The 22,334-nt window shown below is 40.9% G+C and overlaps 2 non-coding genes and 1 pseudogene across 2 annotated transcripts; all 3 read left to right on the top strand.

Annotated features, from left to right (window-relative positions):
* Positions 1-13,632: 13,632 nt before the first annotated feature.
* Positions 13,633-13,739, top strand: LOC112088609. Its single transcript, XR_002900555.1, has one exon. It is a non-coding gene; the product is annotated as a small nucleolar RNA R71 (small nucleolar RNA).
* Positions 13,740-17,790: 4,051 nt separating this feature from the next.
* LOC112088735 lies at positions 17,791-17,891 on the top strand (annotated as a pseudogene).
* A 3,789-nt stretch (positions 17,892-21,680) lies between these two features.
* On the top strand, positions 21,681-21,782 carry LOC112088719. Its single transcript, XR_002900663.1, has one exon. It is a non-coding gene; the product is annotated as a small nucleolar RNA R71 (small nucleolar RNA).
* Positions 21,783-22,334: the final 552 nt, after the last annotated feature.

Here is a 22,334-nt window from a genome sequence, read left to right as displayed (position 1 = left end):
TTCTTGCCAACTCTCAACAGGGTATTCTCCATTTCGTCTTCTAGAAGTAACCAATTGATCCCACCAGCTTAAGGCGTAGTCGTAGAACTCGGTGGCCGCGACCCTTACTCGGTTAATCTCGGTGTAATGTTGACAGTTAAAGACCAATTCGATCTTCTTCTCCCACTCTAAGTAAGCGTCCGGATCATTTTTCCCATGAAAAGAGGGAATTCGCAACTTGATTCCTCCTAGTCCGTCTTGGAGAGGTATAGGCTCGTCTCGGGCTCGTCTTTGGCGTCGGTGATGGCTCCTAGAAGAGCTGCTATCTCGGCTGTAATACGACTCAGCCGCTTCATCTCTTGGTGGTCTAAGATGTTCTCTGGTCCTCTCAGGCAAATGCACGCGATTCCTTCTCCTTGTTTCTCTATCAGTTTTTGCATCGGATTGGTGTTGCATCTCTTGCTTGAACACTTCAAACTGAGCAGCCATTAGTTCTTTAATTTCTGTGGTCATAGCCTCCATCAAAAGCTTGTTGTCTCGTTGTTGGCTGGTCTCTTCTTCTTCGGTCATGACTTTCCTGAAAAACGTTTTACAAGCAAAGTCACTAGCGATCGGTTCTTTTTACAGAATCTCGATAGACACTTTAAGAGAATTTAAAAAGACGATCTCAAACAGATGCAAGTAAGAAGTTGATCGGTCAGTTTATAGTAAGACTAGTATGATCTAGATGTCTTATGATGCAAACAATCAAGTTCTCAACAGATCTAGCACAAGTGATAATAAAATACAGATTAGAACTCGAAAGAACTTAGATTTGAATCGGTACAACCTGATACACGACTATATAGTGATTAGAATGGTGCGCTGATACGACTTGATGTGATCCTGGTAAGGATCTGCCCTTGATCGTCACTCTAAAGACTGGAATTTGATGAAATAGGCCTTGGAAACAATCGGAGATTCTTCAAGGGGCTTGGGGAATCGATAGGACACACACAAGAGTCGCGGAACACTCTTGATACGCCTATGTGAATCTTCTAAGTGATATAACAGACACAAAGTCGATTCAAGGTGTTTGAAGGATATGACACACCAACAAACGTGATCTTAATCTTTAAAGGAAGAGTTTGAGAATAAAAGATAAGATGTTTGATACAAAGGAGTTCAAGCAAATATAAAGAAGAAAGAAAGAAGAGATGAGTCTCACAAACATTAACTCAATCTCGGAAATAAACAAAGAACAAGCTGTCAAGTTTGAATTCGATTTTAGACGCTCCTCTTGATGAAACAGCTTCGGCTTTAGGCTTTGTGGACTTAGGCGAAATAGAGATCCATTCTTGCCTCATTAAAAACCTATCTCAAGAAAACCCAATGGGACAAAACTTGAGATAGGGAAAAAGAGTACAAGCCTGGATCTCAAGCCCACTTAGCCATCTTGGACTTGGATCACAATCAGGGTGCTTGTGATCGGCTCTTTTCCCTCCTGAATCGAATCAAGGCCTTTGATGATAGCTCCAATGATTTGCTTGAGCTTCTTAGTCCTTGATCGAGTCATTGGACCACTTGGAACGCTTAAAAGATCTTCTTGATCAGCTACAAGCTCTTGTTCCTCAGCTACTTGCTCTCCATCTTCTAGTTCCAACTCCAAGTCTTTGTTGTTGCTTTCCAGAATCACATCATCCCCCTCTTCTTGAAAAAGATTTGACCTCAAATCTGGATCATCTGCACAAAAGGGAGCTAAGTCAGCAACATTAAAGCTAGGACTAATGTTATACTTACCTCGGAGATCTAGTTGATAAGCATTGTTATGAATCCTCTTGATGATCTTGAACGGTCCATCAACCCTCGGCATAAGTTTTGATTTCCTTTCAGCTGGGAACCTTTCTTTCCGTAAGTGAACCCAAACTTGGTCACCAACTTCAAAGATCATCTCTCGGCGTTTCTTGTTAGCTTGTTCCGCATAGAGCTTAGTCTTTTCCTCTATATTTTTCTTAGCTTTCTCATGGATCTGCTTCACTAGCTCGGCCTTCTTTTGCCCATCAATACTAGCTCTTTCACTCAAAGGAATGGGGGTTAGATCCAAAGGAGTTATAGGATTAAAGCCATAGACAATCTCAAATGGTGAAAATTTAGAAGCAGTGTGCATCGAGTGATTATAAGCTATTCAACCTGAGGCAAACATTATTCCCATGACTTAAGATTTTTCTTAACTAATGCACGTAGTAAAGTAGACAGAGTTCTATTTACTACTTCCGTTTGTCCATCAGTTTGCGGATGACATGTAGTAGAGAACAAAAGCTTAGTTCCTAGCTTAGACCATATTGTTTTCCAAAAATAACTAAGAAACTTAGTATCACGATCAGAAACAATGGTCCTAGGCATGCCATGCAAACGAACTACTTTTTTAAAGAACAGATTGGCTATATGAGATGCATCATCGGTTTTATTACATGCAATGAAATGAGCCGTCTTTGAGAATCTATCCACAACAATGAATATAGAATCCTTTCCTGTTCTAGTCCTAGGCAAGCCAAGTACGAAATCCATAGATATATCAACCCAGGGGTGAGAAGGAATAGGTAATGGAGAGTACAAACCGTTGGGCTTAACCTTAGACTTAGCCTGTTTACAATTTGCACATCTCTCGCAGATTCTCTCTACGTCTCTCTTCATGTGAGACCAGTGGAAGTGATCTTGCATTACTTTCAAAGTTTTAGCAATGCCAAAATGACCCATGAGACCTCCTCCGTGTGCTTCCCTGACTAAAAGATCTCGAATAGAACAGTTAGGAATGCATAGGCGATTATCATAAAAGAGAAAACCATCCTGCCTGAAGTAATGATCTTTGGCAAACTTTTCACAGGATTGGTATTTCTCTCCAAAGTCGGAATCTGATGCGTACATATGTTTAAGCTGCTCAAATCCTATAAGCTTAGCATCAAGAGTAGAGATCAAAGCATACCTTCGAGACAATGCATCGGCAACTACATTGTCTTTACCTTGTTTGTAATTGATCACATAGGGAAATGTTTCTATGAATTCTACCCACCTTGCGTGTCTCTTGTTAAGCTTTTGCTGTCCCTTTAGATGCTTAAGAGACTCATGATCCGTGTGTATGACGAACTCCTTAGGCCAAAGATAATGTTGCCATGTTTGCAAGGCTCGGACCAGGGAATAGAGTTCTTTGTCATATGTATGGTAGTTAAGTGTGGCGCCTCCAAGTTTCTCACTGAAGAAAGCAATGGGCTTCCGATCCTGCATCAAAACAGCACCAATACCTATACCAGAGGCATCACATTCGATTTCAAATGTTTTAAGGAAATCTGGTAGAATTAACAGGGGAGCATTAGTAAGCTTATCCTTTAAGGCTTGGAATGCATCTTCTTGCGCTTGTTCCCACTTGAATCCAACTTCTTTCTTGATTATCTCAGTAAGTGGAGCAGCAATGGTGCTAAAATCCTTCACAAACCTTCTATAGAATCCGGCTAAGCCGTGAAAACTCCTTACTTCACTCACGGTCTTAGGACTCGGCCATTCCTTTATTGCTTTCACCTTCTCTTCATCGACCTTGATTCCATCTGCGCTTACAACAAAGCCTAAAAATACCAGGTTATCTGTGCAGAATGTGCATTTCTTAAGATTGGCATACAATTTTTCCTTCCTAAGCACATCTAAGACAGATTTCAAATGCAAGACATAATCGCTTAGACTCTTACTATAGACCAATATGTCATCAAAGTAAACGACCACAAATACACCTATAAACGCCCTAAGAATATGATTCATCAATCTCATAAAGGTTCTAGGTGCGTTTTTCAAGCCAAAAGGCATGACTAACCATTCGTATAGGCCATGCTTGGTCTTAAAAGCAGTTTTCCACTCATCTCCCTCTTTCATCCTAAGTTGATGGTATCCACTCTTAAGATCAATTTTAGAGAAGATGCTAGACCCATGCAATTCATCTATCATGTCGTCTAATCTAGGAATTGGATGCCTATACTTAACCGTTATATTGTTAATTGCTCGGCAATCAACACACATACGCCAGCTTCCATCCTTTTTTGGCACAAGTAACACGGGCACAGCACAAGGGCTCATGCTCTCTCTGATGTGGTCTTTCTCCATGAGCTCGTTCACTTGTCTTTGTAGCTCTTTAGTTTCTACCGGGTTGGTTCTGTAGGCAGGTCGATTGGGTAATGAAGCTCCGGGAATGAAATCTATTTGATGTTCAGTGCCTCTAATTGGTGGCAACTCCTTAGGATTATCCTCCGGGAACACATCATTATAAGCCTGCAATAGATCATTCATTTCACTCGGTAGCACCGGTGTAATGTTAGTGAGACTAACAAGAGACTCTTTAAAGACAAATAGCAAAACCGGTTGCTTGGATATCAAGGCTCTTGCTACATCACCAGCTTTTAAGAAAAAGTTCGATGATTTGTTCACGAGTTTCTCCTTTTGTTTGAGTTGGAGCTGATCTTGATACACTTCTTGAGGTGTTAGAGGCACCAAAACTGTTTTCCTGCCATTGAAAACAAACGAATGCTTATTAGTGAAACCATCGTGTATAACTCGTCTATCGGATTGCCATGGTCGGCCAAGAAAGATATGTCCAGCCTCCATAGGTAACACGTCACAAAGGATCTCATCATGGTATCGTCTGATGGTTATAGGGACGGAGACTTGGCTATTCACTTTCAGTTCTCCATTCTCGTTCAACCATTGAAGCTTGTATGGCCTTGGATGCTTCTTAACGCTTAAACCTAGCTTCTTAACCATAGCCTCACTTGCGACGTTAGTACAACTGCCCCCATCGATGATAAGACTACATACTTTCCCTTGAACAAGGCATCGAGTGTGGAATAGGTTCTCTCTTTGCTCTTGTTCTTCTGTCTTGGAGTGAACACTTAGAGATCTTCGGGCAACTAGTAGCGAACCCTGAGCTGGCATCTCCTCATACTCGGTCATAGGTTCATGTTCAGGACTTTCTTCCTCAGACTCGATCTCTCCATATTCTTTGATAATCATGACTCTTTTATTAGAGCACTCATTGGCGTAGTGACCTCGGCCTTGGCACTTGAAACACTCTACATCTCTAGATCGACTTGTGGAGGCTTCGGGTTTGCCTTTTCCTTCTTGTTGAGTCATGAACGGCTTGTTTTCCAACTTTGGCACCGCGATTTGCTTTCCATCTCTCTGGTAAGGGTTGAGCTTCTCCTCCTTTAGGTAACTTGGCCTAGAAGTTGTAGATACGGCTCCATAGTTTGATTTTATCACCGGTTTCCTCTTAAGCTGTTGCTCGATATGGATGGCCATATGCAACATTTCCTCAACCTCCACGTAATACTGCAACTCAAGCCGATCCTGTATATCTCGGTTTAAGCCACCTAGAAACCTTGACATTGTGGCCTCTCTATCTTCAGTGATATCAGCTCTCAACATAAGGGTTTCCATTTCTTGATAGTATTCTTCCACTGATCGGTTGCCTTGAGCCAATCTTCTGATCCTCTGATGCAATTCCCTATGATAATGGCTCGGCACAAACCTCTTCCTCATGATAGTTTTCATTTCTTGCCAACTCTCAACAGGGTATTCTCCATTTCGTCTTCTAGAAGTAACCAATTGATCCCACCAGCTTAAGGCGTAGTCGTAGAACTCGGTGGCCGTGACCCTTACTCGGTTAATCTTGGTGTAATGTTGACAGTTAAAGACCAATTCGATCTTTTTCTCCCACTCTAAGTAAGCGTCCGGATCATTTTTCCCATGAAAAGAGGGAATTCGCAACTTGATTCCTCCTAGTCCGTCTTGGAGAGGTATAGGCTCGTCTCGGGCTCGTCTTTGGCGTTGGTGATGGCTCCTAGAAGAGCTGCTATCTCGGCTGTAATACGACTCAGCCGCTTCATCTCTTGGTGGTCTAAGTTGTTCTCTGGTCCTCTCAGGCAAATGCACGCGATTCCTTCTCCTTGTTTCTCGATCAGTTTTTGCATCGGATTGGTGTTGCATCTCTTGCTTGAACACTTCAAACTGAGCAGCCATTAGTTCTTTAATTTTTGTGGTCATAGCCTCCATCAAAAGCTTGTTGTCTCGTTGTTGGCTGGTCTCTTCTTCTTCGGTCATGACTTTCCTGAAAAACGTTTTACAAGCAAAGTCACTAGCGATCGGTTCTTTTTACAGAATCTCGATAGACACTTTAAGAGAATTTAAAAAGACGATCTCAAACAGATGCAAGTAAGAAGTTGATCGGTCAGTTTATAGTAAGACTAGTATGATCTAGATGTCTTATGATGCAAACAATCAAGTTCTCAACAGATCTAGCACAAGTGATAATAAAATACAGATTAGAACTCGAAAGAACTTAGATTTGAATCGGTACAACCTGATACACAACGATACAGTGATTAGAATGGTGCTCTGATACCACTTGATGTGATCCTGGTAAAGATCTGCCCTTGATCGTCACTCTAATGACTGGAATTTGATGAAATAGGCCTTGGAAACAATCGGAGATTCTTCAAGGGGCTTGGGGAATCGATAGGACACACACAAGAGTCGCGGAACACTCTTGATACGCCTACTTGAATCTTCTAAGTGATATAACAGACACAAAGTCGATTCAAGGTGTTTGAAGGATATGACACACCAACAAACGTGATCTTAATCTTTAAAGGAAGAGTTTGAGAATAAAAGATAAGATGTTTGATACAAAGGAGTTCAAGCGAATATAAAGAAGAAAGAAAGAAGAGATGAGTCTCACAAACATTAACTCAATCTCGGAAATAAACAAAGAACAAGCTGTCAAGTTTGAATTCGATTTTAGACGCTCCTCTTGATGAAACAGCTTCGGCTTTAGGCTTTGTGGACTTAGGCGAAATAGAGATCCATTCTTGCCTCATTAAAAACCTATCTCAAGAAAACCCAATGGGACAAAACTTGAGATAGGGAAAAAGAGTACAAGCCTGGAACTCAAGCCCACTTAGCCATCTTGGACTTGGATCACAATCAGGGTGCTTGTGATCGGCTCTTTTCCCTCCTGAATCGAATCAAGGCCTTTGATGATAGCTCCAATGATTTGCTTGAGCTTCTTAGTCCTTAATCGAGTCATTGGACCACTTGGAACGCTTAAAAGATCTTCTTGATCAGCTACAAGCTCTTGTTCCTCAGCTACTTGCTCTCCATCTTCTAGTTCCAACTCCAAGTCTTTGTTGTTGCTTTCCAGAATCACATCAACAACACTTGCAATTCTTTTTTCTAGACTTCCAAAATAGATTAATTCATTCCCATGACAGAAATGCCTTTGCAAATTACTTAATCAAGACTAATTCCCATTAGTGAATAAGCAATCAACAAGCATAAGGTTCCAAGTCTAGTATGACCAGACAGCCTCTTTGTGCATCAAAATAAGAGCTAAGAAAGACTGAATCTTATACAGAAAGATAAAGCAAGCATCACATGATCTCAAATTCCAATCAACTTAGAACTCAAAGCAAGATCATTTCTTTCCCAAGACAATGACCACTATACTAATCAACATTCAAACCTAACTCTCATTAGTGGTAATGATGATCAATATGCATTAATAAACAGTTCTAATATGTCATTTATGCTTCAAAAAAACATTCCCATGGCATTCAAAACATAAACCCTTAAGTTAGCTCATTCAGGCATTTCATCAAACACCTTTGGTGCATGAAATGCCTATGAAACCAGATTTCACTTTCTCAAGGAAATAAGGCATTAGGGACAGCTAACTAAGGAAAGGAAATGAGAATCTAAAACCTAAACATCATAAATCAAACATCTAAGCACCTTAATCTACACACCTAGAAGCTTAAAAGATGACTACTCATTAATCATACTTAACACACCTAATCTTTTGCAAGAAGTGATGTTAAACATGATTAGAAGCAAAGATAAGAAGAAAAGATGATAAGAAACAGATTAAGATTGAATAAATCCTTGAGATATCTCTTTACAAAATCTGGGTTTTCACAAAAGAGGCAAAGAGAAACAAGAGAAAACAAAGCTTAGTCTGCTAGATAATGACTAAAACATATATATAGGTAGGGTTTCTTGATGGGCCAACCTAGAACAAACTAGGTATTGGTCCCAAAAAGGCCCATAAAAACGTCCTGGTTAGAGAATGTATCGACCAGATTTCAGTCGGTGCAGGAGGTCGATATTTCTTCGGCAATTTGAGAGTGGTTACACCGAGGCGCTACACCAGCTGAACTCACCTTGGTGCGGCGTTAAGGATAGCTTCAGGGGATCAATACCGAGCAGGATTCAGTCGGTGCAGGACGTCGATATTTCTTCGGCATTTTGGTTTCCAAAAGCCAGCCAAAATTTTCAAGGTTCCAAGGTAATACCGACCTGATTTTGGTCGGTACTCCTTCTCGATATGAATGTAGACCGCTTGCACCAAATCCTTCATAACTCCTTTCTCACTGGTCCAAACCTTGATCGGTCAACTCCATGAGCCAGATGGCTTCTTCAGCTCCAACTTTGGTGAAGGGTTCGGGTTCAGATAACGTCGGCAAGGGCTCCGTTCCACCGGTTCTTTTATGCGCGTTGCTTTGGTCCTTTATCCGCTCCAAGACGTGTACTGCTTCTTATCGCCGTAACTTTCAGCTCACAACTCCAAATAGGACGATCTTAAGTTTTATGGAAACTAGACTCGACCGTATTGATTCGGTATGAAGACTAGAGAGGCTGAATCCTGGTGCAAGTCCTCTTTCTCAGGTGATAAAGTTGAGGGATTGTCGGCTCCATAACACTTGTCCGAGTCTGATGCACATAAGGTGATGGTCTCTCCATGGCTTTTGTCCCAATTGCTCCCAATTAGCCCCAAATGACCTGTAAACATTCCAAAAGTGCAAAACTCTCTAGGACCTAATGCAATTCCTAACTAAAGACAAAAGCAAAGACAAATATATGTAAAACTACCTAAATGTATGCATGAGACTCAATATTTGGGCAAAAATGCAATCCTAAACATGAAAAAATATGAGTATATCAACTCCCCACACTTTTCCTTTGTTTGTCCTCAAGCAAACAAGAACAAATGAGAGAGAGAGGTTGAATGCATGGGAGTTCATATTTCCCTTGAGAGAAGTGACCACTAAGAGAATTCAAGTTCATGCTCAATATGCAATGCAAAACCATACTTTGATGTATCAACTCAACAGTAATCTCCACAAGTTCTCCTATTTCTCAACTCTTTAACATTCATTAAGCTTTTTACCAGGTGGATCAAATGATGCATTGTTTAAACAAACAGAGTTTGGCTAGGGTGAGGTTATGAGACTAAAATGATCTCATCAATGCCTGAGTGGGTTCAATGCAGCAAAAGGATCTCTCTATGAATGACCAAACTTTGGCAGAATGCTAAAGATAAAAGGCAACCTATGCATACAAGGGCAAGGACTCATCCCACCCACACTCTACTCAAAGTTTCCTCACTTGCTTACTTTTCACACTCATTCTTCTCTCACTACGGGATTCTCTTTTCCTTTTCATACACAAGTCTTGGAGTTCAAACTTTACACAGCTTTTTTTTCACTTTCTTTTGTAACCTCTAGCCTCTTTTTCTTTTCTTCCTTTTTAAAACATTTGAGCTCTTTGGCTTCTTTTCTTTTCTTTTTACTTAGAGGCCAGACTCTTTCTTTTCAAAACACTAGAGCTCACTTTCTTTGACTCAAAACTCCAAGACTGATTTCTTTTCTTTTTCTATCCCCTAGTTCTCACCATTCTCTTTTTATTTCCACTCATCTCTCCTTTTTCCACTCACCAACAAGTACTGCCCCACACTTAGTTCTCGCCAAATCTCTCAGCTCCTTGATGATGGAACTTACCACTCAATGAGACTTGCCCTTGTCGCCCTAAACCTAACACTTTCTGCTAAGTTTGGTCCAAGGTGGCCTCTCAATCACACACAAACAATTGGCTTGAAGGAAGGATGGGTTCAGGGTGAGGAAAAACTGATCCAAATGTGGATTCAGCTATTTGAGCTAAGGAAAAGAGTGGTAAAAACGGGATCCTAGCTCAAATATGTATATAGGTATCCACAAGCTTATTCAAACAATGCATCACAAGATAATTTCAAGTCAATTTCAAGGTTTTCACTTATTAGAGTTGAGTTCAATTCAAACTTGCTTCTCAGATTCAGATCATTTCAAGCTTTGCAAGCACAGAAATCATTTCACAAGCATATTTGGTCCAAATTCTCAAAGTGATATACTCTCAAGGAAAAACTATCATTACTCCCAGCAAGATGCAATCTATATGATGCAAGCTAGACTCAATCCTAAAATGTGAATGCATCTACATGAATATTTTTTGTGAAAATTTTTCAGATTTTTCAATTTTTTCTTTTTTGGTTTTTACATGCACATAGATGAATGCAAGATGAGACTCAAAATGGAATGGAAAAATAAGAAAAGAACAAACATGATTAGTAGACACAAAACCCCTCCCCCACACTTAGATAACAGAGTCCCTTGTGTTATAAAAGCATAAGAGAGAAGTGCAAAGCAAAAATTCAAAATGCAAAAGAGAAAAGAAGCTATTCTAAATGCTATGTACAAGTGGGAGTGTTACCTCTTTAAAGGCTTGGAGATTGGGCTGGAGATTTTGGGCCTATTTGGTTGAAGATGAGACTCCTTAATTGTCAGAGTGAGACACCTGGATGTAGCTGAAGCTTTGAAATTGCCTGGACAATCCTATGGATAACTTGAGACAAGGGGGGCGCCAAGGTAGTATCGACATATGCTCAGCGAGAATCGACTTATCTTCTGAAACACTTGTCAGAATGATTCTAGATTAGCTTCATTGGAACACTGACTCAATCTTCTACAACTTTTGTGAAGAGCTCCGAGACTTTTTCTGAGTGTAATGCCCCCTTCGGACTGGTTCTTTGAGTCACAATGGTTCGGTCTGTATTTCGGCTGAGAGACAAGCACGCGTTCGAACGGGTGTAACTTTCTAACCACTGATCCGAATGGCCTGATTCAAACTTCATTGGAAAGTTAGCTCAAATTTCTACAATACTGATGAAGACTTCAAAGGATAAATCGGTCTGTAAACCATCCGTTGCGTTCAATATTTGAAGCGCTCTTGCAGTCATATCGACGTGAATCAACTCGGTGTGGAGGTCGGTGTGCTTCTAAGTTTTCTCCTTTCTTGCACCGAGGTCTTGCACCGAGGTGAATCTCCTCGGTGTGGAGCAAGACTTGGATTCTTCATGCACCACACCGACCTCATTTTACTCGGTGTGGTGGTCGATATTCTCTCGGCTTTTCCTTCCTGTTTACACCGAGCAAGTGCACCAAATGAAATCATGTCGGTGTGGAACAAGGCTTGGCTCCTTCTGCACTGCACCGACCTCATTTTGCTCGGTGTGGTGGTCGATATTTTCTCGGCATCTCCTTCTTGTTTACACCGAGCAAACACACCAAGAGATATCATGTCGATATGAATGCATTCCTCAGCCGATTTTTCATCTTTTCTCTTCTCCAATCCTTTCAAAACTGCACCTGGACCTCTCTAAAACCTGAACACACTTGAACAAAAGATTAAAACATCCTAAAAACAACCAAAGAAACTATATACAAGGATAGGCTTAGGGTGTCTCCCAAGAGCACTTTGTTTAAAGTCACTAAGTTTGACTTCTTACACTCTTTTTAGTGAGGGAGAGGAGGAGCTTTGATGCTCCTTGTCTTTTCCATGAATTCAAGCATGAGGTCCTTGTTCATCAGCTCTTGGACACCATCAGATCCTTTGTCTTTGAACTCTGGTGTGAGGATAGCTCTGACTTTGGCAAATGGTCTTGATCTTCCATTGCCTTTAACCTTGTATTCAACAGCTCCACCATCAAACTTCCAAGGAGTGAGAGTTAAGACTTGAGAAGATGACTCAAGAGTGAATGGTCTGGTTCTTGGTGGGTTCTTGTCTTGAGACCCTGAGCCATTGCCTTTGTTGCTGCTGATCTCCTTCTCACTTGGTGTAGGAGATAGAGATTCCAAGCAAGCTTCATCATCACTAAAGAAATACCCTTCAAACTCAAGATCAGGTCTTATTAGGGATTCTTTCTTTTTCTCAACAGATGCAAGGGGTTGAGCTTCTTCTATAGTTCCAATACTCCCCACATACATCATCCCATAGCGTTTCAATTCATCAGAATCATCAGATATAACTCCACAAAACCCAGCAAGAGGAGGCTTAAGAGGATAAGATACTTCATCATCTACCTTAGCAAGCACCACTCTTTGAGTATCAAAGTCCATCCTTTCTCTTGTGGTGTTCAGAAATGGAGTTCCAAGCAAAAGAGGTAGCTCGTTTGTCTTCTTCATCTTCATAACTACAAAATCTGTTGGAACTGTGCATTCACCAATTTTCAATGGGTAGTCTTCAAGGATTCCATATGGTTTCTTTGAGGATGAATCTCCAAAGGTGATTGACATGGGGTGATGCTTAAGACTCTTGATCCCTAGTCTCTCCACCATGTCTAAAGACATTACACTGATGCTTGATCCAGAATCACACAAAGCATTCTCCACTTACAAGTTTCCAAGAGAGCATGAGATGGAGAACTTTCCTGGGTTGCCTAGCTTGGGAATAAATTTGGGTTTCACCCTTGTTGAACCAGTGCTAGAGACTCCATCAGATTTCCTTCCTTGAACTATTCTCTGATCTTTTCCTTCAGCAATCTCAGAATCATTCTTTATCATATCAAAACAAGCTGCCTCCCTACCCTCTTTCTCAATGTCTTCATTGAGATTACAGAACATGAACTCAAACTCATCTATGATGGCCTCCTCCTCATCTTTTGTCGGGCATTTTTCACTTGAGACATTGCCATTGAGAAGATCCTCAATTTCTTGGACAACAGCATGATTCTCATCATTTGAGAGGATTGCATTGCAGTATTCTGTTTGATGTGCAATTGATGTCCCTGGTAAAGATCTTTGAGCTTGAGAACTGCAGTGGCCATTGTTGTTCTCTAGAGTCTTGACTTTGGAAGCCAAAGTTGAAAGTTGAGTTAGAAGATCAGAATAAGTGCAATCCACCTTGTTGTTAATCTCTGCCATTTTCTTGTTGAAGTCCATGGCACCACTTGCTTGACCTTTAGGGATTTTCTGAAGCAGGTTTTGCACATCTTTATCCTTATTCCCAGAACTCTGTTGGAGACTTTGTTGTTGGGGAGGGACAAAACCTTGTTGTTGAGTGTTTTGAGGATAGAAGTTCTGGTTTGGGGGATTCTTGTAGTAGGTAAAGCCCTTTTGGTAACCTTGTTGGCCACCTACAAAGTTCACCTCAGCAGTGATGTCTTCCCTTTGAAATGTGTCTTGAAACACATGATTCACATCTCTAACAAAGTTGGCTGACTGATGAGAAGCTAAGAGAAGTGTGTCTAGCTTCTCATTGAGAGACTTGATGTCTTTCCTTGTCCTTTCCTCTTCAGCACTCACAGCTCCTCTTGAATTCCTTTCAAAGTCTGATCCATAAAGCTCATCACTTTGAGCTACATTCTCCACTAGGGTCATGGCATCATTTACTTCCTTGGTCATGAAATTACCATTTGAAGCTGTGTCCAAGAGGAGTCTGACCTTTGGTAAAGCACCTCTGTAGAAGGTACTTAGCTGCTGAGCATCTGAGAATCCATGGTGAGGGCATTGCATGGTATACCCTCTAAATCTTTCCCAAGCCTCACAAAATGATTCATGGTTCTTCTGAATGAAACTTGAGATTTCATTTCTTAACCTTGCTGTTCTTGATGAAGAGAAGAACTTGGTTAGAAATGCTCTTTTGCATTGCACCCATGTTGTGACTGATCCTTGAGGTAGAGTCTTTTCCCACTGATGAGCTTTGTCTCCTAGAGAAAAAGGGAATAGCCTCAGCTTGAAACTGTCCTCAGTCACTCCATTCATCTTAGTTAGATCACAAATTATATCAAAGTTATCAATGTGATCTAATGGATCTTCTACTGCCAAGCCATGGAACTTGTTTGATTGCACCATGTTGATCAAGCCAGATTTGATCTCAAAATCGTTTTCAGTTGTAGGAGCTTGAATCCCATGTCTCTGACCCTGAGTATTGGCCTCATCACCAGCTCCCACAACTGTTATTGGACGTGGTGCTGGACCCTCTTGCTGAGCCTGGTGGTTTCCATTACCACCATGAGCCTGTTGCCCTTGATCCATACCCAACCTCTCAATGTGCTCAGCTCTTTCTCTTTGTCTTCTTTCTTCAGTTCTGGTGTTCATACACCTGAAAACAAAGACAACACTTGAAAGGTAATCAGTAAAACAAAAGAAAATAGCTTGATCTCAAGAAGATCCAAAGTCCTAATGCTAGAATGAATCCTCAATTAACAACGGCGCCAAATTGATAGCAGGAATTTTTCAATCCTTGATCAATTCCTCAACTACTCATGTCATTGTAGCACTTGAGGTATCAATCCAAATGGAGAGATTCTAGACACTAAGACTATGAGGATCAATTCTTAATCTAAGTCTAACTAAACAGATGAGTTGGTAACCAAGATTATCTAAAAGCATATAATAAAACAAGCAAGAACAAACAAGCAGTAATTTAGAACTAAACAAGCAAGACAACAAAGCAAAGGCTCAAATTCAAATAAAGATAAAGCTAAACATCTAGATGTGATCATTGATCAGGGTGCTTTCAATACTTAATTCATGATGCTAAGCAAACAATACGACACTTGCAATGCTTTAGTCTAGACTTCCAAAATAGATTATTTTATTCCCATGACAGAAATCCCTTTGCAAATTACTTAATCAAGACTAATTCCCATTAGTGAATAAGCAATCAACAAACATAAGGTTCCAAGTCTAATATGACCAGACAGCCTCTTTGTGCATCAAAATAAGAGCTAAGAAAGACAGAAAGATAAAGCAAGCATCACATGATCTCAAATTCCAATCAACTTAGAACTCAAAGCAAGATCATTTCTTTCCCAAGACAATGACCACTATACTAATCAGCATTCAAACCTAACTCTCATTAGTGGTAATGATGATCAATATGCATTAATAAACAGTTCTAATATGTCATTTATGCTTCAAACAAACATTCCCATGGCATTCAAAACATAAACCCTTAACTTAGCTCATTCAGGCATTTCATCAAACACCTTTGGTGCATGAAATGCCTATGAACCCATATTTCACTTTCTAAAGGAAATAAGACATTAGGGACAGCTAACTAAGGAAAGGAAATGAGAATCTAAAACCTAAGCATCATAAATCAAACATCTAAGCACCCTAATCTACACACCTAGAAGCTTAAAAGATGACTACTCACTAATCATGCTTAACACATCTAATCTTTTGCAAGAGATGATGTTAAACATGATTAGAAGCAAAGATAAGAAGAAAAGATGATAAGAAACAGATTAAGATTGATTAAATCCTTGAGATATCTCTTAACAAAATCTGGGTTTTCACAAAAGAGGCAAAGAGAAACAAGAGGAAAAAAGCTTAGTCTGCTAGATAATGACTAAAACATATATATAGGTAGGGTTTCTTGATAGGTCAACCTAGAAAAAACTAGGTATTGGTCCCAAAAAGGCCCGGAAAAACGTCCTGGTTCGAGAATGTATCGACCAGATTTCAGTCGGTGCAGGAGGTCGATATTTCTTCGGCAATTTGAAAGTGGTTACACCGAGGCGCTACACCGGCTGAACTCACCTCGGTGCGGCGTTAAGGATAGCTTCAGGGGATCAATACCGAGCAGGATTCAGTCGGTGCAGGACGTCAATATTTCTTCGGCATTTTGGCTTCCAAAAGCCAGCCAAAATCGTCAAGGTTCCAAGGTAATAGCAACCTGATTTTGGTCGGTACTTCTTCTCGATATGAATGTAGACCGCTTGCACCAAATCCTTCATAACTCCTTGCTCACTGGTCCAAACATTAATCGGTCAACTCCATGAGCCAGATGGCTCCTTCAGCTCCAACTTTGGTGAAAGGTTCGGGTTCAGATGACGTCGGAAAGGGCTCCGTTCCACCGGTTCTTTGATGTGCGTTGCTTTGGTCCTTTATCCGCTCCAAGTTGTGTACTGCTTCTTATCGCCGTAACATTCAGCTCACAACTCCAAATAGAACGATCTCAAGTGTTACGGAAACTAGACTCGACCCTCTTGATTCGGTATGAATCCTACAGAGGCTGAATCCTGGTGCAAGTCCTTCTTCTCAGGAGATAAAGTTGAGGGATTGTCGGCTCCATAACACTTGTCCGAGTCTGATGCACATAAGGTGATGGTCTCTCCATGGCTTTTGTCCCAATTGCTCCCAGTTAGCCCCAAAAGACCTGTAAACACTCCAAAAGTGCAAAACTCCTAACTAAAGACAAAACCAAAGACAAATATATGTAAAACTACCTAAATGTATGCATGAGACTCAATATTTGGAAAAAAATGCAATCCTAAACATGACAAAATATGAGTATATCACCGGGGCGAGCAGCTAAAAACCTATCCTTCTTTCTTGTTTTTTCTAATTTTCTGATTTTCTTGTGTTTTTGTTTTATAAAATACCTGAATCTTGTCCCCTACTAGAACTTGTAGATCATGAATCGCCCCTAGAGTATCTTTTTGAGATGAATCTCCAAAGATAACCTTGACCGTCCATGTCTTTAAGGTTTTTATGCCCAATTTTTCGGCAAATGTCTTTGACATGATGTTGACATTGGCTCCGGAATCGCACAGACAATCTGTGAACTTTATTCCTGAAATGAAACATTGGAAAACAAAACGTCCCGGATCGTCGGCTTTTGTAAGCCTTTGAAACGGTGATCGTTGAGGTACCTTGAATGGTGGCTGCTTGGCATCAACATCCTTGTAAAGTGGTACAAAGATTGGGGTTTCGTCATTCTTTCCATCGGTTCTGGCTTCTTCTTCGGGCAGTGTGGTTATGGCATTGCAAAACCTCTTAGGGTTATCCTCAACTCTTCCTGGAAGAGCTCCACTTTGCCTCTTCATAGAGTCGGCTGTTTGGGCAACTTGTACGTCTAGCTTTTTGACATGCGAAGATAAAGCTTCAAACTTTCCGTTCAGGTCATTGTACATGCAGTCAACCTTCACGTTCATATCTTTAGATGCTTTTTCGTTCGTCATAACGAGCTGTTGGATGGACTGTTCAAGTCTACCGATGTGTGAAGCTAGCTGGTTCGTCGTGACTCCTTGCTATTGTACAAATTGATTGTTAAAGCCCGTACCTTGATAGTTATATGGCTGTCGTGGTTGATAAGCGCATGTCCTTCCGAAGTTTCCACCTTGGAACTTGTTTTGGAAGGATTTTTGCTGTGGTGGGTAGTACTGATCTTGAGGATTCTCCACATTTGGATTGCGGTAAGAGAGATTGTTATAATTTGCATTCCAGAAGTTGTTGTTGAAGCCATTGTTGAAGCGATTTGGATATGGTGCTTGTGCTCCTACATAGTTCACCTCTTCTTCTTGAAAGGCTTGATTAATGTGATCGATATCACTAGGTCCTTCATCTTCTGCGCCATTGTTGGTCTCACAAGCATGGATTGGGCGATTGGTACTAATAAAAAAGCTGGGTCATCATGTTCTTCAACTCCGTTATCTCCTTGTTGTCTGTTCCGGTTTGCTTCGTCGAGCGATCGTATTCGAGACAATCATTGCTATTGGCTTGAGCCAAATTCTCGATGGCGGTTCTTCCTTGTGCTATCATGTTTTGTCCAAAATCTCCATTGCTAGCTGTATCAAGCGAAAGTTTGTATTTTGGTTGCAAACCTCGGTAAAAGGTGCTCAGCAGACTTGATCCGGGAAATCCATGGTGAGGGCAATCACGTTCATACTCCTTAAAACGATCCCAGTCTTCAAAGAAAGGTTCAGTCGGTCCTTGCTGAAAGCTTGAGATCTTGGTTCTCAACAAGTTCGACCTTGACTTAGTATAGAAGTGGTTCAGGAAAGCAGTTTTACATTCTTCCCAATTTGTAATCGATCCTGCAGGCAAAGATTTCAACCAACGTTAAGCTTTGTCTGCTAATGGAAAAAGGGAACAACTTACACTTTTAATAGTCTGCTGGAACTTGGTTTGTTCTCATCATGCTGCAGATTTCTTCAAAGAGCTTGATATGGTCCATTGGATGTTCTGAAGGAACTCCATGGAATTGGTTTTGTTTCACCAATGAGATGATTTGAGGCTTGACTTCAAACTCATTCTGGTTCGGAAATGGAACTTGAATTGCAGATCGGTTCTGCAAATTTTGAGTAGGTGCATCGAAATCAGCTATGCGATGGTTCCTGGCTTGTCCTCGATGTTGATTTGCTGGCTGAATAAGGCGATGCATCAAGGTCTTCACGTTCTTCTCTCTCGCGGTTTTGGTGGTTTCTTGGAGGAACTTCATCCTCTTCTCCATCTTGTCTAGCATGATCACCTTCTCTGTGATCGTTCTCTTCATTTTCTCCATGTTCGGACCCGTCTTGGTCCATATTTAAAGCTCGGTTAATAGGATCTCCAGGCTGGTTGTCGTTGGCCATTCCTTGCGTTCGTCTAAGTCTTCGAAGTTCTCTTTCGTGTCTGTCTATCTTGTCTAGAATTGGAATGTTTTCTATAGGTCTGCGCCTGGTATTCATGCAATTCAGAGAAAAACAAAAGAAGGGAAAGATAATTCAGCAAAACTTTACGAAAGAACTAGAGATCAGGTGTCTAGAACAGAAATTAGAACAAGAAAAATAACAAAAGGCAGCGAAACAAATCCCCGGCAACAGCGCCAAAAACTTGATGCGTGTCAACTGCGTGAGGGAAATAGTTTTACCCCTAACAAAAACAAATGAAAGCCGCAAGTGCGCAGCTAATCAGTTGTAGTATTTAGGGATCGAATCCACAGAGATTTGTGTGCCTGGTATTCTTCTACATTTTCTAACTTTTGTTTAGACTAGATTGGTTTTAGAGGTTGGTTGTTTGTCACTGATTAAACTAAAACGAAATAAATCAAATGAATCTATCCTAAGAAGCAAGTAGAAAAATCGAATGGAAAGCAAATAAAGCAAGCAAAATATCGAGCTAAAGCAATTGAAATGGAGATCTAAATAAGCAAGTAAAAATCGATTGGTTTGTAAACTATGGCTAAAAACGCTGAGCTCTCGGGAACTCTACAGGGATCATAATCGGTTTTAACACTAAGGATTATAGATTGGGATTGACGGATATCAAAATATAGAGTTCTAGAGCTAGAGTACGGCGGTATGACTATGTCACTATCGTGATCATAACCAACTGTTTCTCGCAACCCTGACTAGTAGGTATTCACTCTGGCCCTGGAAGGGAGAGAAAGCAAGAGCTGCACAAGACTCGTCAATACTAACGATCTCGCCGCAGGTAGGTTTCCACTCCTACGGAAAAATCGCCTGTTTCATTCTAGGTCTGATACTTAATGAAAACTTTCGCAACACTAACTATATAGATCAGATACTAGGTGATCAATCAAGCATACATGCAATAAGAACGAGAATAAACAGAGAACAAAGTTAAAATCCCAGATCTATAAACCTAGATGTCTTAATCGATTATGAGAGCCCCTCTCGGGAACCCTAAGCCCAACTCGGGATCTACTCAGACATAGCTGAGGTCGACATCATCATTGGTTTTAATAAAAGTAATAAAAAACAGTAAAGAAAAGAGATGAAAGAAAGCTTCTCTATTGAAGAACTCAGACTTAAACAATCTTCTACAAAAATCACATAAAAACAGCTAAGGGAAAAGGGTTTCTGTAAAGTATGAAGGTGGTGTCTAAAAACGACCTAAATGACAAGTATTTATAGTCTTCAATACTCCATGGTTTCTAGGGTTTTGGTACTGAGGCTGAGAAATGACTTTGGGCTTTAGAAATATGGGCTTTAATTCGGAATTGGCTGGCCGCGGTCGGGAGTGACGTGACTACGGGAAATAGGTGGTTGGCCGCGGTCGGGAAGCTTGTGATCGCGGGGAATGGGCTGGTGGCCGCAGTCGCGTGATTTGCTGGCCGTCTTCGAGTGGCTACGGGGCTAACGGAATACCTTGAGATCCAACCGTTGGAATGTCTCCAAACCTAGGCATTTGAAAGCTGGTTGATTCTTCTATAAGTTGTCCAATTTTGAGGGTGATCAGACGAGAAGGTCTTCGCTCTCCATGAGAGTTCTGACGGTCTGCATTTATCCAAAAGTGTCTTTTTGTTCCAATTTGTGCCTCTTTAACCCAAATTACCTGATAAGTCTTTTAAAATCCGAAAACATAGAAATCCTTTGAAAACCTTTGAAAATGGAGTAAAAAAACCCGTAAAAGACATTAAAGTGATCCATAAAAATGGTCAAAATCCGGTGTTATCAGGAAGACAACATGCCGGTTTGCTTGATCGATTACTGCTCCTACAGTGGCTAGAAACAGTCTCCCAAATATGAGTGGTCTCTCCTTGTCTTGATCCATTTCCAGGACTTGGAAATCTCCTGGAAGAATCTTGTCCCCTACTAGAACTTGTAGATCATGAATCGCCCCTAGAGTATCTTTTTGAGATGAATCTCCAAAGATAACCTTGACCGTCCATGTCTTTAAGGTTTTTATGCCCAATTTTTCGGAAATGTCTTTGACATGATGTTGACATTTGCTCCGGAATCGCACAAACAATCTGTGAACCTGATTCCAGAAATGAAACATTGGAAAACAAAACGTCCCGGATCGTCAGCTTTTGTAAGCCTTTGAAACGGTGAACGTTGAGGTACCTTGAATGGTGGCTGCTTGGCATCGACATCCTTGTAAAGTGGTACAAAGATTGGGGTTTCTTCATCCTTTCCATCGGTTCTGGCTTCTTCTTCGGGCAGCAAGGTTATGGCATTGCAAAATTTCTTGGGGTTATCCTCAACTCTTCCGGGAAGAGCTCCACTTTGTCTCTTCATAGAGTCGGCTTTTTGGGCTACTTGTACGTCCGTGCGAAGATAAAGCTTCAAACTTCCTGTTCAGTTCATTGTACATGCAGTCAACATTCAATTCATGTCTTTAGATTTTTTCTCGTTTGTGATAACAAGCTGTTGTATGGACTGTTCAAGTCTTCCTATTTGTGAAGCTAGCTGGTTCGTCGTAACTCCTTGCTGTTGTACAAATTTATTTTTAAAACCCGTACCTTGATAGTTAAATGGCTGTCGCGGTTGATAGGCTCCTGTCCCCCCGAAGTTTCCACCTTGGAACTTGTTTTGGAAGGATTTTTGTTGTGGTGGGTAGTACTGATCTTGAGGATTCTCCACATTTGGATTTTGGTAAGAGATTGTTGTAATTTGCATTCCGGAAGTTCTTGTTGAAGCCATTGTTGAAGCGATTTGGATATGGTTCTTGTGCTCCTACATAGTTCACCTCTTCTTCTTGAAAGGCTTGATTAATGTGATCGATATCACTAGGTCCTTCATCTTCTGCGCCATTGTTGGTCTCGCAAACATGGATTGGGCGATTGTTTCTCTTCAAAAGCTGGCTCATCATGTTCTTCAACTCGGTTATCTCCTTGTTGTCTGCTCCGGTCTGCTTCGTCAAGCGATCGTATTTAGGACAATCATTGCTATTGGCTTGAGCCAAATTCTCGATAAGGGCTCTTCCTTGTGCTATCGTCTTTTTTCCAAAATCTCCATTGCTAGCTGTATCAAGCGAAAGTTTGTATTTTGGTAAAATGTGCTCAGCAGGCTTGATCCGGGAAATCCATGGTGAGGGCAATCACGTTCATACTCCTTAAAACAGTCCCATGCTTCATAGAAAGGTTTAGTCGGCCCTTGCTGAAAGCTTGAGATCTTTGTTATCAACAGGTTCGACCTTGACTTAGTATAGAAGTGATTCTAGAAAGCAGTTTTACATTCTTACTAGTTAGTAATCGATCCTGCAGGCAAAAATTTCAACCAACGGTGAGCTTTGTCTGCTAATGAAAAAGGGAACAACTTACACTTTAAATAGTCTGCTGGAACTTTGTTTGTTCTCATCATTCTGCAGATTTCTTCAAAGAGCTCGATATGGTCATTGGATGTTCAGAAGGAACTCCATGGAATTGGTTTTGTTTCACCAATGAGATGATTTGAGGCTTGAATTCAAACTCATTCCGGTTCATAAATGGAACTTGAATTGCAGATCGGTTATGAAAATTTTGAGTAGGTGCATCGAAATCAGCTATGGGATGGTTCCTGGATTGTCTACGGTGTTGATTTGCTGGCTGCACAGGGCAGTTAACGCTTCGATTTGGCTGCATCCCCTGGTGGTCACCATCGGCTGCATTGATGGGTGCATCAAGGTCTTCACGTTCTCCTCTCTCGCGGTTTTTATGATTTCTTGGAGGAACCTCATCCTCTTCTCCATCTTGTC

Source organism: Eutrema salsugineum, unplaced genomic scaffold (assembly GCF_000478725.1).
Source record: "Eutrema salsugineum unplaced genomic scaffold, Eutsalg1_0 scaffold_14, whole genome shotgun sequence".
NCBI classification, from domain to species: Eukaryota; Viridiplantae; Streptophyta; class Magnoliopsida; order Brassicales; family Brassicaceae; genus Eutrema; species Eutrema salsugineum.
This window is presented reverse-complemented; position numbering and strand designations above follow the sequence as displayed.